This window comes from Amblyomma maculatum, chromosome 8, assembly GCF_055883805.1.
Source record: "Amblyomma maculatum isolate TAMU_Amacu chromosome 8, ASM5588380v1, whole genome shotgun sequence".
NCBI lineage: Eukaryota > Metazoa > Arthropoda > Arachnida > Ixodida > Ixodidae > Amblyomma > Amblyomma maculatum.
In genome coordinates this window covers 45,375,619-45,382,568 of record NC_139351.1, presented here as the reverse complement: position 1 = coordinate 45,382,568, position 6,950 = coordinate 45,375,619, and positions in this window count along the sequence as shown.

The window sequence follows — 6,950 nt, the reverse complement described above, 5'->3', positions numbered from 1 at the left end:
GGTACAAGTAAAAAAGGAAAATAACATTTATTTGCACCCGTCAAAATGTTGGGGAGGATTCGAGGCACAGCTCTGTCCCAGCCATGCCCAACCCCTCAGCCATCGACCTCGGTCTCTTGTATCTGAGCAGCAACCAGGGCGAGAAAGATGCCTTCACGTTACTGAAGTGAATAAGAAGCTATTTTGGGAGAAGCAGTGAACGCACTTCGCAAATGTCTGCCACTTCCCACAATTCTTCGATGCTCTATGAGGGCCAATAATGCAAAAAAAAAATGTTCAGCGCTCATCTTAAGGGGCACCGAAAGTGAGTGCTTACTACAAGTGTTAACTTTGTTTCCCATATATCTAAATTTTTCTTTATTTCCCTTTTTTTTATTTTTGCTGACTTTTCAGAAAGGAAATTCTAGTTCTTGCATGCTAAAGGTCACGTCTTTCCGAGAATTAGCCTCATGTGCGGCACGAGTAGGTCCCCATAACTTCGCACTTGCGGCGCGCAGTGCCGGAGGCACTCACTTTTTCTCCGGCTGCTTCTTTACTCACCTAGCAAACTTTATTTGCACCGGTACATATTGTTACGTTAGGTGAGCTCACCCCACCGACTGCCACAGTAAGCATGGCATCCCAGGACGCATCACCAGCTACGCAAACTCCACCTGCCCCCATGGTCTTAACGAAAATCCGCCATCCGCCCATTTTTAACGGCGAAGACGACGGATGTTGAAGATTGGCTCGATCAATACGAAAAGTGCAGCAAGAACGACCGTTGGGATGCTAGCATAATGCTTGCCAACATCGTCTTCTATCTACCGGGAATGGTGAAGACCTGGTTGACCAACCACGAACAGGAGATGCCTACTTAGGACATCTGCATACAAAAACTTCAGGACTTGTTCGGCAAGCCGATTGGGCGAGCTCTAGCAGCCAAAAAAGACCTGGCTACTTGTGCTCAATCGTCAACCGAATCATACCTCGCCTACATACAGGACGTCCTCACCCTGTGTCGCAAGCTGAACACCTCTATGACCGAAGATGACGAAGTGGGCCATATACTTAAGGGTATCGCTAAAGATGCATTCAACATACTTCTCTGCAAAGACTGCTCTACGGTGGACTCAGTCCTACAAGTCTGTCGCCGTTTATAACAGGCGAAGCAGCGCTGCATCGTTCATCGGTTTGAGCGCCTTCTCAAAAGGGCGACTACATCCTCATGTGACGGTCTGCCCACTTTGCAGCAGCCTTAAAGTCAGAACAACCTCACTACTATCGTCCGCAGGGAAATCGAGGCCTTGACGCCTGTTACACCATCACCTCCTCCAGAGCCAACAATAGCTATGATACAGGCTGTCGTCCGCCAAGAATTCGCAAATGTGGGCCTCGTCTCCAATAATACCACTCCACCCCCTGCACCACAGCCAATACCAGTGGTTGCTGCTGCAGCCCCAAGACCGCCCTACAAACCGCGCTACTCTACCCACAATCCTGCAGAGTGGCACACATCTGACGATAGGCCTATTTGCTTTGTCTGCGGTCGGGCTGGCCATACGTCCCGCTATTGCCGCAGCCGCCCGGCTCCCCCTTCTCGCCCCTATTACAGTCCTGTTCGCCATGACTACTATGCGCCACGGTGAGTATCTATCATCCCAGCACACATTCGTACCGAGAGCAAGCCCGTCGTCCCAGCCGTTCGCCATCGCCTCAAGCCCACCGTTCCCGATGACCTACTCCTCGCCGCAGCTTGTCCCCAACGTACCAAGGCCATTACTCGGGAAACTAGGCAACGCAGCGCCCGAACGTGACGCTGCGTTACTGACCCGGACAGCCAAATGTGTTTCGACAATCGCACCACGCCGTAACCTGATCAATGTCCTCGTAGATAGAGTCCCTGTGCCCGCTCTCATCGACACTCGAGCCCATATTTCAGTCCTTAGTTCTTCGTTCCGTCAGCGCCTCAAAAAGGTTCTTACGCCCGCTAACATCTCTACAGTTCGCGTTGCTGATGGCAACACTGCTACCAACATCGGAATGTGCACTGCGCGCGTTAGCATCGCCGGCCACCACGTCCCTGTGCTCTTCGCCATCCTCACTATTTCCCCTCAAACGTCATTTTAGGCCTAGACTTTTTAACAGCCCATTCCGCTCTCATTGACTGTTCCTCCGGACTTCTACGCCTAGCCCTGCCCCATTGTGTTCACGACCTTAGTGCTGATCATTCCGAGCCTCGTCTTCACTCCATTACATTTACTCGCCTACCTCCCGAGGCGGCAATATACGTGCCTATGTCACCCTTTTCTTCCCTTCCTGACGGCGACTACGTTGTCAACCCCATCACCGACGTCACTCTACAGCGCAACATCGTCCTACCTCATAACATTGTACACGTCGCGAATAACCTCACCTACATTCCCGTACTCAACTTCAGCATGTCTTCGCAAGTTCTCCCGGAGGGCATTTTTCTTGCCGAGCTATCACCTTTGTCCAGCTTTACTATATCTGCAGTGCTGTTCGACCGTCACGCCGAAGTACCTGCCCAACCTGTCCCGTCATATATTCCGGAGGACCGCATCTCAGCCATGGTTGCTTCTGACCTGCGCCCCGAATATGCCAGTGCCCTTGCCGGCCTTTTGCGGTCATACAGTGACATTTTTAATTCGGTCACGGATCCCTGGGCCAAGCATCCGTCGTCACACATCGCATCGATACTGGAGATGCCCGCCCTATTCACCGACGACCTTACAGAGTTGCTCTTTCCGAACGCCCGATCATTCAGGAAGAAGTGGAGAAAATGTTGGCCAGCAACATTATTGAGCCGTCGAGCAGCCCCGGGGCGTCTCCGGTGGTACTCGTCAAAAAGGACAACAGCTGGATGTTTTGCGTAGATTATCGACACCTAAACAAGATAACAAAGACGTGTACCCTCTTCAAAGGATCGATGACGCCCTCGACTGCCTGCATGATGCTAAATACTTCTCCCCCATCGATCTCCGTTCTGGATATTGGCAGATCTCTGTTGACGAAAGAGATCATGAAAAGACGGCTTTTGTCACCCCGGATGGCCTCTACCAATTCAAGGTGATGCCTTTCGGCTTATGTAATGCTCCTGCGACCATCGAGCGCATGATGGACTCCTTACTACACGGGTTCAAATGGACAAGTCTGTGCTACCTCGATGACGTCATCGTATTTTCATCAACTTTTGAGGGCCACCTTCATCGTGTTTCGGCTATTCTTGGTGTCTTCCGAAAAGCTGGCCTTAAGTTGAACTCCAAGAAGTGTAGCTTTGGTTGCCGGGAACCCAAGGTCCTAGGACATTTGGTCAACACCCATGGCATCCAGCCGGACCCCGACACAATTCGCGCTGTAGGTGGCTTTCCTAGACCGAAATCTCGCAGCGACGTGCGTAGCTTCCTCGGACTCTGCTTGTATTTCCGGCGATTTGTACCAAACTTCGCGGAGATCGCCCGCCCACTTACGCAGCTTCTAAAAAAAGAGGTCTCCTTTTCCTGGGCCCACGAACAATCAGCCGCCTTCTCCGCTCTTGTTGGCCACCTCACCGGCCCGCCAGTGTTGGCTCACTTCAATCCGTCAGCGCCCACAGAAGTACGCACCGACGCAAGTGGTCATGGAATTGGTGCCGTTCTGGCACAACGTCAGCTCGGTTCCTCTCGCGTCATCGCCTATGCCAGCCGACTCCTCTCTGCGGCCGAACAGAATTATTCTATAACTGAACGTGAGTGCTTAGCTTTAGTTTCGGCCATTACAAAGTTCCGCCCTTACTTGTATGGCTGGCCATTCACAGTAGTCACTGATCACCACGCATTGTGTTGGCTTTCTACACTCAAAGACCCTACTGGCCGCGTTGGACGTTGGGCCTTGCGCCTTCAGGAGTACAATTTTTCAGTGGTCTATAAGTCTGGCCAGTTGCATCGAGATGCGGATTGCCTGTTCCGTCATCCAGTCGTCCCGCCAAGCCAACCTGAATGTAACAACGACGCTTGCGTGCTCTCTATTTCTGACTTTTCCCAACATTCGCCGTGAGCAACGCCAGGACCGTAAGCTTTGCCAAATTATCAATCGCCTGAGCACCGACCACCATGACCCTTCCCTTCGTTTGTTGGTTCTCCACGGCGGCATTTTATACCGGCACAATATGCGACCTGACGGCCCCGACCTTCTACTAGTAGTCCCTCAGCACCTACGTACAGCCGTCCTTGAACAGCTTCACGACGTTCCCACAGCCGGTCGTCTAGGCGTCGTTCGCACATACGAAAGTGTGCGCTGTCGGTTCTTTTGGCCCGGCTTATACCGCACAGTCCGCCGCTAAGTGTCTGCCTGTGAGCGCTATCAACGCCGGAAAAAGCCATCAGTTTTACCAGATGGACTTCTGCAGCCGATCGACATCCCCATTGACCCATTTTCTCGAGTTGGTCTGGATCTTTTAGGGCCTTTTCCACTGTCCGCATCGGGGAACAAATGGATTGCGGGGGCCACTGATCACAATACACGCTACGCGGTTACACGAGCAATACCAACTAGTTGTGCAACTGATGTCGCTGCTTTCCTCCTCAACCACGTTATACTTGTCCATGGAGCTCCCAGCCAACTACTCACCGACCGTGGCCGTTGCTTTCTTGCGCGTATAGTCGACGAGATCCTACAGTTGTGCAACGTTCGTCATTCTTTCACGACTGCCTACCATCCACAAACGAACGGGCTTACCGAAAGCCTTAACCGGACAATAACTGACATGCTGTCAATGTACGTTTCTGATGACCACCGCGACTGGGATATAGCACTGCCGTTTGTGACATTTGCATACAATTCGTCGCGTTACGACACTATCGGCTACTCCCCCTTCTATCTTCTATACGGCCGTGCACCTCTGCTTCCTTTTGACAGCCTGCTTCCTTCTGTTGGAACTGCCAGCTCATATGCTCGTGACGCCATAGCACGAGCTGATGCTGCCCGCGTTGTTACTCGCAACCGACTCGCAACCTACCAGCACTCCCAGAAACGTTGCTATGATTTCTGTCATCGCAGCACCCAGTATTCTTGCGGGTCTCTCGTGCTGCTTTGGACCCCCAGTTCGCCGCGTCGGCCTCTCGGAAAAGCTTTTGCCCCGTTATACAGGACCCTACCGTATATTACGACAAGTGACACCAGTGACATACGAAATTGCGCCCTTGCATCCCGCAGACCATAGCTCTACATCACGTACCGAGACGGTCCATGTCGCACGCCTAAAGCCGTACTACAAGGACCCTGGCTTGGAGCCTAGTACGCACCGGGACGGTGCTGCTTTTCAGCCGGCGGGGTAGTGTTACGTTAGGCGATGCATGCGCTGATATGCGCATAAGAAGGAAAAAGAAGAATCGGAACAGTTTTGGGCGAAGAGGACGACGTTCGTGGAGTGTCGGCTGGTGCCTGCAGGAAAGGCCTCTTCTGTGAAAGCCTTGTCTCCCGTCTCCGCTCTCTGAAACCTCAAGCTGAACTACCCCCGTAACAATATCTCTACAAATATACAGCATTCCCTGACACAACGCAAAATCTTCCAGTCCACTGCGCTCTATAATTTCCCTCCCCTTCCTCAACCTCCCCCTTCAAAAAGGCATCGACCCCTCGGTGTCGTCTAGACCCCCCTTTAGGGCCATTCATGGTTTGTATACAGCCATGGAGAGTCGCACGTCCAAACCAGTGCTTCGGCGGTGCATATTCTTTACGCTTGAAGAGACTCAGAGCGGAGTGAAAACGCAGCAAATCGTGTCTCACCTTGCTTATTCGAGCTTCAGCACTGTAAATTATGTTCAGCCGTGTTGAACCTCAGCCATTTTTGTGGACATGTGTATTCGTGTATGTGTCATGTCGTTTCTACCTATGAATACGAATGCACGTCCAAGGAGGGGGGCCTAAACCCGCCTACAGGTACGAAGGCGGAAGCTCAGTCTATCTCTCAGCAACGAAGAACTCCAACGCTTCCTTTAGTGTTCCTGTATAAGCTCACTTAATACAGAGGGCACCCCTCTGTTGGCCGTGTGGTTGGACGTACCATTGATCTATGCATTAAGCCGAAAGGCTTTCTTGGGTAAAGTGTGAAATCTTGCGTGCCCGAAATCTATCCGCGAGATTCCTTGAGATGCCTTCTCGTTCCCTAGCGTTCCTGCTGTCTCCATGGCAACGTAGAGATGCGACGACGAGCGACGCCGTACCACCAGTCTCACACTTCCAAGAGAACTGAACGAACGCCCGCCAACGACTGCCACCAGACAGGAGCGACGGTACAACGTCCCAAGTAACGCACGTTAAGGCCAACCACAATAACACCCATGAAGGCTCCATTTTAGGGATCAAGCGGGCAAGTCCAAATTGGGTTTGCCACTGCTTTTTCCATCTGGGCATCATATAGGCTTAGAAAGGGCTAACTGTGTACATATTCCCACATCTACCCTCAAGGATCCCACTTGGGGAATTGTAGGGCTGATGCAAAGGAAATTTGTGGTTTGTATAGAAAAAGCCTGAACTAACCTTATTGGGGCTGCCCACTCAAAAGTGCAATAGGTCCCGTATGGGCCGCGGCGGGGCTAAATACGGCTATGCCCGCACATTGCCTACATGGGACCCTTGAGGGGTACTCGATCGAGGGAAGGGTAAATGGAAATGTGGGCTACATGCAGAAAATACCTGGGCTGCCTCAAATGGGGCTGAAAGCCAAAAACCTGGATAATTTCCGCCTGGCCTGTAGCGGGGCACGAAAGTGCTCCTTACCACTTCTGCCTGCATCGGGGTCTTGCGGGGCACTTTAGCACAAATCCGAAGCACATGTGGACCTAATTCAAATAGATGACGAGCAAGCCCGAATGGGACTGCCCACTAAAAAGCTGAATAGACCCCGCATAGTTGGCGGCCGAGCCACGCTGCCCACAAAAGGATTTCTGGGGGTACTTGAGGGCAAATGC